At 37.3% G+C, this 8,962-nt stretch overlaps 1 long non-coding RNA gene across 1 annotated transcript in view; it reads left to right on the top strand.

Annotated features, from left to right (window-relative positions):
* LOC144959876 (uncharacterized) overlaps positions 1-6,771 on the top strand; it is an 8,908-nt gene extending 2,137 nt beyond the window's left edge. Inside the window, exons 2-4 of the long non-coding RNA XR_013642698.1 lie at positions 2,117-2,273; positions 6,076-6,122; positions 6,553-6,771. This is a non-coding gene — a long non-coding RNA (uncharacterized LOC144959876). The remainder of the gene's footprint in view (positions 1-2,116; positions 2,274-6,075; positions 6,123-6,552) is intronic.
* Positions 6,772-8,962: the final 2,191 nt, after the last annotated feature.

The raw sequence follows: 8,962 nt of genomic DNA, 5'->3' as shown, positions 1-8,962 counted from the left end.
AAACCTACACACAAAACTATGAGTAACCTTGAACGTTTATAGATAGAACGAAGTTGACGTCAATCAGGTCTTTGATATTGCTTTTTGCCATCCGCGTTTATGAGTAATTCTCACCAAACTGTATTAACCATACTATGAACGAAAAAGGTTTCCACATAGTTTTGTGTGTTGGCCATTCTTCCGGATGGCAATGCTGTGAGCTTCTTAGCCAAGCGCATACTATCTATATGGTTAATGTCGTTTTGTGAGAATTACTCATAACCATGGGTTGCAAAAAAAACAATTACAATGACCCAAATGACGTCAACTTTGTTCCATCAACACTACCCTGTTTGTCCGTAGCCATCGTTAACTTATAGCCTGACACTAAGACCGAATCCATCGTTAACTTATAGATAGTATGCAGATGACGTCACTCAGGCCTTTGTTATTGTTTTTGCCATCCGCGTTTGTGAGTTGTTCTCACTAAACTGTATTAACCAGACTATAAAAGTTCATGGATACACAGAGTTTGTGTGTTGGTCCGTCATACTTCCGGATGGCAATGTTGTGAACTCCTTGGCCAAGCGCATTCTATTGATAGCCTGACAATGACCAAAATATTCCGTCAAAAAGACAAGTAAAAAGAAAAGAAATCGTGAGTTGTATTCAGTAGGTCAACCAATGGGAATCACATGTTTCCTTGAGCTCTACTAACGATAACCCACTAGACGCTGCACAAACATAAAAAAATGACGTCGAACTATAAGTCCTGGAGGGTTCTAGTGTCAGTATAATATATTTTTAAAATCGCTCCGCTAAGACCCTAGCCATCGTTTAGTTATAGCCTGACACTGAAACCCAAAAAGACTGGCATTTTGACGTCATTATTTGGTTTTTGCACCGCCTAGTGAGATGTCGTTAGTAGAGCTCATGGAAACAAGTCGTCCCATTGGTTGAACTATTGAATACAACTCACGATTTGTTTTCTTTTGTCGCCAAAGACTGGCATTTTGACGTCATTTTTTGGTCAGTGTCAGGCTATAACTTTACGAGGGCGACGCTAAGACCCACTAAGACCCATATTTTGACGTCATGTAATACGTTCGTGGACCGCCTGGTGAGATGTTAATAGAGCTCAGGGAAACGAGTGATCTCATTGGTTGAACTGTCGAATACAACTCACGATTTGTTTTCTTTTGCGGGCAAAGACATGTATTTTGACGTCATTTGTTGGTCAGTGCGTAGCCATCGTTATGTTATAGCCTGACACTGAAATCCAAAAGGACTGACAGTTTGCCGTCATTATTTGGTTTTAGCACCGCCTAGTGAGTTGTCGTTAGTAGAGCTCATGAAAACAAGTTATTCCATTGGTTGAACTACTGAATACAACTCACGATCTGTTTTCTTTTGTGGCAAAAGACTGGCATTTTGACGTCATTTTTTTTGGTCAGTGTCAGGCCATAACTTTACGAAGGCCACGATCAGTGTCAGGCCGTAGCCATCGCTACTTATAGCCTGACACTAGAGCCCTCTAGGACTTAATAGTTTGGCGTCATTTTTTTTTTTAGGTTTTTGCTCCGCCTAGTGAGTTGTCGTTAGTATAACTCAAGGAAACAAGTGATTCCATTGGTTGAACTATTGAATACATCTCACCATTTGTTTTCTTTTTGGGCCAAATACTTGTCTTTTGACTTCATTTTTTGACCAGTGTCAGACTATAAGTTTACAATACTCTTCAACAGTCGTAACGTCACTTCCTTCCTAATTATGCATGGTAACTTAGTAACACTGGCTCTAAACTATCGGAACAATGGCGGACGCCCGTATGAAATATTTCTCCGGCGAGCGTAAAAGTGTATCCAGAGGAGAAAAACATTATAAATATGATCTTGTTATGACTTTTATACAATCTGATCACAAGACATATAAAAGGTTCTAGCCAGCTTGAAGAATAAAAAGTAATGATTTTAATTGTTTAGAACCGAGATGGCCGCCGTTGCTGGGCGACGTGACATCAGACTATTGAATCCAATTGCTACGGTCAGGCAATAAATTTACGAAGACCTCAGTGGGTCCCATATTTCGTTTTCCCTATCCTCACAAAATGCTTGTTTGTATTTGTATTCCTCGCCAGCTCAATGCCCCAGGGATTGGTACTACTATCAACATATGTGTATAACTGTGAAGTGGGGGGGTGAAAGTTCCCTACGGGTACACCTCCAGTCTGTGTGAGAGCATGTATGCTAAATTATCATCTGCACGGGATCCGAATACGAGAGTCTTTATTAGAGGTAAGTCTGAAGTTTACTAATCAGTAGATTTTTGAGCAATCAAAACACGAAATTTCTGACATGCCTTCACAATACTCTTCAACAGTCATAACGTCAGTTCCTTCCTAATGACGCATGGTAACTTAGTAACACTGGCTCTAAACTATCGGAACAATGGCGGACACCCGTATGAAATATTTCCCCGGTGATCATAAAATAGTATCCAGAGGGAAAAAAAACCATAAATTTGATCATGTTTTTACACATTCTGATCACAAGGCATATGAAAAGTTCTAGCCAGCATGAAGAATAAAAAAGTAATGATTTTCTTTGTTTCGAACCAAGATGGCCGCCGTTGCCGGGCGGCGTGACATCAGACTACTGAATCCAATTGGATTCAATAGTCTGATGTCACGACGCACAGCAACGGTGAGCAGCGTGGTTCTTAACAAAAAAAAATCGGTACTTTTTATTCTTCATGTTGGCTAGAACTTTTCAGATGTCATGTGATCAGAATGTATAAAAGTCAAAACATGATCAGATTTATAATGTTTTTCTCCTCTGGATACGCTTTTATGCTCGTGGAAGACATATTTCATAAGGGCGTCCGCCATTGTTCCGATAGTTTAGAACCAGTTACTAAATTACCATGCGTCATTATGAGGTAAGTGACGTCATGACTGTTGAAGCGTATTGCTCGGACAAAGATAGTTGTTTGTTTATAAACAATAATGTGAATGAAATCGACCTCTGTCTGATCATTGTTATTTTGTTTATAGATAGTTCGAAGATGACGTCACTCAGGTCTTTGTTATTGTTTTTTGTCATCCGCGTTTATGACTAATGCTCACTGAACTGTATTAACCTGACTATGAACGTTCATGGATACACACAGTTTTGTGTGTTGGTCCGTTATACTTCCGGATGACAATGTTATGAGCTTCTTAGCCAAGCGCATGCTATCTATATCGCCACATAGGTGACTAGTTATCACACGATTATCTCGATGATATTATAAAGATTTAAATTTCGGGCTACGGGCACACGGAGGCTGACTCTGGCGACCCGGCACGGCCGTCCTCTGTCGTCTTCCGGATAAAGACATCGGGCACGAGCAAGATACTAAGAATAAAGAGAAGAGCCGTTTGATGCGCTATATGTTGATTGCCACATTAAATGTTGATTTCCATACTGTATGTTGATTGATGTACTGTAAGTTGATGTACTGAATGTTGATTGACGGACTGTATCTTGATTGATGCGCTGTAAGTTGATTGATGTACTGTAAGTTGATTGATGTACTGTATGTTGATTGATGTAATGTATGTTGATTGATGTATTGTATGTTGATTGGTGTATTGTATGTTGATTGATGTATTGTATGTTGATTGATGAACTGTATGTTGATTGATGTATTGAATGTTGATTGATGTATTGTATGTTGATTGATGTACTGTATGTTGATTGATGTACTGTATGTTGATTCATGTATTGTATGTTGATTGATGTATTGTATGTCGATTGATGTACTGTATGTTGATTGATGTATTGTATGTTGATTGATGTATTGTATGTTGATTGATGTATGTATGTTGATTGATGTACTGTATGTTGATTGATGTATTGTATGTTGATTGATGTATTGTATGTTGATTGATGTATTGTATGTTGATTCATGTACTGTATGTTGATTGGTGTAATGTATGTTGATTGATGTATTGTATGTTGATTGATGTATTGTATGTTGATTGATGTACTGTATGTTGATTGATGTATTGTATGTTGCTTGATGTACTGTATGTTGATTGATGAACTGTATGTTGATTGATGTACTGTATGTTGATTGATGTATTGTATGTTGATTGATGAACTGTATGTTGATTGATGTATTGAATGTTGATTGATGTATTGTATGTTGATTGATGTATTGTATGTTGATTGATGTACTGTATGTTGATTGATGTATTGTATGTTGATTGATGTACTGTATGTTGATTGATGTATTGTATGTTGATTGATGTACTGTATGTTGATTGATGTATTGTATGTTGATTGATGTACTGTATGTTAATTGATGTATTGTATGTTGATTGATGTACTATATGTTGATTGGTGTAATGTATGTTGATTGATGTATTGTATGTTGATTGATGTATTGTATGTTGATTGGTGTAATGTATGTTGATTGATGTATTGTATGTTGATTGATGTACTGTATGTTGATTGATGTACTGTATGTTGATTGATGTATTGTATGTTGATTGATGTACTGTATGTTGATTGATGTATTGTATGTTGATTGATGTACTGTATGTTGATTGATGTATTGTATCTTGATTGATGTACTGTATGTTGATTGATGTACTGTATGTTGATTGATGTAATGTATGTTGATTGATGTACTGTATGTTGATTGATGTATTGTATGTTGATTGATGTATTGTATGTTGATTGGTGTAATGTATGTTGATTGGTGTATTGTATGTTGATTGATGTATTGTATGTTGATTGGTGTAATGTATGTTGATTGATGTATTGTATGTTGATTGATGTACTGTATGTTGATTGTTGTAATGTATGTTGATTGATGTATTGTATGTTGATTGATGTATTGTATGTTGATTGATGTACTGTATGTTGATTGATGTACTGTATGTTGATTGATGTACTGTATGTTGATTGATTTATTGTATGTTGATTGATGTACTGTATGTTGATTGATGTATTGTATGTTGATTGATGTACTGTATGTTGATTGATGTACTGTACATTGATTGATCGGAAGGTCCTGGGTTCGAGCCTCGCGCTCGGCGCATAGTTGAGTCCTTGTTTAAGGATCTTTACTCACATTCTCTCACCGTACTCGGGTGTAAAATGAATACCTGGCCGTTAACAGCGTTGTCTTTGTCCGAAAAATTGTAATTCGCCTAAAAGGCGTCAGTCCCGTTCTACATGTTAAATGTTGCTGTTGACCAGGGACCCCTTGTAAAGCGCTTTGAGCACATTTAGTGGATATTGAGCTATATAAAGCTCAATATTATATATATATATATATATATATATATATATATATATATATATATATATATATATATATATATTATATATATATACATTGTGAAATTGATCTTCGGTTTTCAGAGTGATGACTTCTTATTTTCTAGTCTAAACATGTGCTGGTAGTCAATCAAGATCATTTATCCCTGCTCGTTTACCTTCCGTGTTCCTAAGAACCTGCACAATATACGAGTACATAGCGCTACTAAAATAGTTGAGTCAAATTATGATCCAATAGGCAACATATCCATTAACATATCCAAACGACTGGCTACATATACACTACCAATGAGTTTGGAACCGGAAGAGTAGAATGTGTGAGGTCGTCACGAGTTCCCTGCCCTTTGGTGACACTCGTGAAGATATAATAATTCACGCGAGCCTAATATTTCTTATTGCGGCTATGTGGTCTAGTGGTATGACACTCGCTTTCGGATCGGAAGGACTTAGGTTCGAGCCTCGCGCTCGGCGCATAGTTGAGTCCTTGGAAAAGGCTATTTACTCACATTCTCTCATCGTTCTCAGGTGTAAAATGAGTACCTTGCCGTTAACAGCGTTGTCTTTGTCCGAAAAATTGTACTATCGCCTAATTGGCGTCATGTCCCGTCCTACATGTTATTTGTTGCTGTTGATCAGGGACCCCTTGTAAAGCGCTTCATGCACGTTTGTGGATATTGCACTCTATAAAAGCTCATTTAAAATATTTTTAAAAATTAGATTCCACCACCTGAATCATTTATAGTTTATTGTATACGTCCCATTCCAGGTTTGTTGGCTGGCCAGGGTTCTGCGTGGGTGCGAGGATATACAAAGGTAAGGTTCTATAAGTATTCATCAATCAGAATATTGTTGCTTTTATTCGATCCACACAGGTGTAAATAAGTAATAATGATAATAATAATAATAATAATAATAATAATAATAATAATAATAATAATAATATATTATATAATAATAATAATAATAATAATAATAATAATAATAATAATAATAATAATAATAATAATAATAATAACAATAATAATAATAATAATAATAATAATAATAATAATAATAATAATAATAATAATAATAATAATAATAATAATAATAATAATAATAATAATAATAATAATAATAATAATAATAATAATAATAATAATAATAATAATAATAATAATAATAGTAGTAGTAATAATGGGTTTTTTTTAAAATCTGTAAATAAAATATTTCATATTATGTTTTTGCTCATTTTCTTTTCCAGTCTGTATGTAACGCAGTTGACGTCGAAGGAAATCTTGTTCAAAGATCTTGCAGTGTTTACAAGTCGTACGTCTGTGAAAAACCAGCCTATTGACACAGCCAGCTAAACGGAAGGAAACGGAAATTTTTACGTGTTTTTCATCGACTCAATACATGTTGTTTGTCTGGATTAGATGACAATTTAAAAAAAAAATATAGAACCTACGGTCAAATTGTGAAACTTGTATAAAATTTTGTCGATTTTTTAGAAGCTAGAATGAGTGAGGAATGAGTAGATACAGAGCCTGACGGGCCATCACACAAATTGAACATTGAACCTTGAACATTAAAAGGCTGGTTAATACTGTTTATTGATAATTATTCATAAACGCGGATGTCAAAAAGCAATAACAAAAACCTGAGTGACGTGTATAAAAGTTAAAACATGATCCTGGGAAATGAGAACCGCAAGTACCGGTTCCGGTTCTAAGAACCGGTTCTTTTTCCGACATTGGCCAATCACAAGGCATCGTTGGGACCGTCAAACGATGGGAACTGTGCCTGCAGGAGATGGCTGTAGAACCGCTAAGTGTAAGTGAGAGCGGAGAAGGCTTATTACCTCAAACCATGAAAATAGTGCTATAACACTATCCATTAAGTATGCATGTGTGTGTGTGTGTGTGTGTGTGTGTGTGTGTGTGTGTGTGTGTGTGTCTGCGAAGATTGATGGAGCGGGTGATGTCAATGTCAGTGTTAGGGAAAAGGGATTGTTAACATTTTGTGTCTGTAGCATGCTGAACCAAAAGTATGGGAAGAGTTTGTTTTGATTTGTTTTTTTTTTTGTTTTTTTGTTTTTTTTTATTTTCGTCACCATTCCTTTTTTCTATTTTTTGTGCGGCTATGTGGTCTTGTGTTATGACACTCGCTTTCGGATCGGAAGGTCCTGGGTTCGAGCCTCGCTCTTCGCCTAGTTGAGTCCTTGAAAGACTCTTTACTCACATCCTATTACCGTAATCAGGTTAAAATGAGTCCCTGGCGCGTCAACAGTGTTGTTTCTGTCGGAAAAAAATGTAAAATCGCCTAACAGGCGTCATGTCTCGTTCTACATATTACGTGCTGTATTAGTCATAGACCCTTTTGTAAAGCGCTTTGAGCACGTTTAGTGGATATTGCGCTATATAAAAGCTCAGGTTTTTTTTTTCTTTTTTTTTTTAATTTTTAAATATTTCTACCTTTGGATAGGACGCCAGTCTATCCCAAAGTACTTTTCGCCAGATCTAACAAACCCAGCTACCCATTCACTGCTGAGTAGACAGGGAGATCAGACAAAAAATCTCGACTGCACCCAGGATCTCTCTGGCCCTTTGCGTGTCAAGAGAGTGCTCTATCAACTGAGCTATCGGGCCCCCAAATAATCTAATGGAGGTTTTAAAAATACAGACGTCATGATTGTGATTTTTGCAGAAATCTATAGTATGTGAAACTCGTATCATTTGGTTAGTTAAAACACCAAACGAAATAAAAATATTATTGTATTATTAAATGACAAGAATGAGATAGAAAGGAGTGGTGACATCATAGACAAAAGAAAAATATCGGACCAGCTAGGTTCGAAACACACACACAAACACATACATACACACAAACACACACACACACACACATCTTATAGTAGTCACATTCATTTCAAAGAATAACCCATTAGAGATGAGGGGTGATGTCGTCATAATAGATCATTGTCATTGCGATCAATAGTGTGTAGTAAATTTGGAATTTACCCCGAGTAATGGAATCGTCCAAGGCGGCACGCGGCCCTTCTTCCCCCACCCCAAACACAAGAGGGCGTATGTGCAAGAGGGGGTTGGTGCAATTAATTTAAGTGGGATGCGTGGTGATTGGTGGAAGAGAGGCTAACGACCTAGGCAAAAGAACCGAGAAAAGGCAGTAAAGAAACTAGAATCGCTGGGACCGTTAAAATAGAACGGTAATAAGTGAGGACCGCCAACGGTTCTTCACCTTGGGACCGGTTCTCAATTTTCAGCTATGGAACCGTGAGACGGTTCTTGGGACCGGTTATCAGCGCGGCACTAGTTCTCACCCCTTGATGCGATCACTTCACATAGTTCTGGGTTCACTCCCTACTAGTACCCACCTCCTATAGTCTCAGTTTAATCCTCACTGGTACCCTGCTCCTATAGTCTCTGGTTCACTCCCTACTGGTGTCCACCAGGGACAGTTCTGGGTTCACTCCTCCCTGGTGCCCACCTCTCATAGTCTCTGGTTCAATTCCCACTGGTCTCTGATTCAATCCCCACTGGTGCCCCTATCCAACAGTATGTGGCTCAATCCCTACTGGTACCCACCTTCCATAGTCTCTGGTTCACTCCCCGTTGTTGCCCACTCCCCTGGTTCAATCCTCCCAGGAACACAAT

The sequence above is a fragment of the Berghia stephanieae genome, chromosome 14 (genome assembly GCF_034508935.2).
Source record: "Berghia stephanieae isolate SIO BIC M18660-M18661 chromosome 14, UCSD_Bste_1.3, whole genome shotgun sequence".
In the NCBI taxonomy this organism is placed as follows: Eukaryota; Metazoa; Mollusca; class Gastropoda; order Nudibranchia; family Aeolidiidae; genus Berghia; species Berghia stephanieae.
This window is presented reverse-complemented; position numbering and strand designations above follow the sequence as displayed.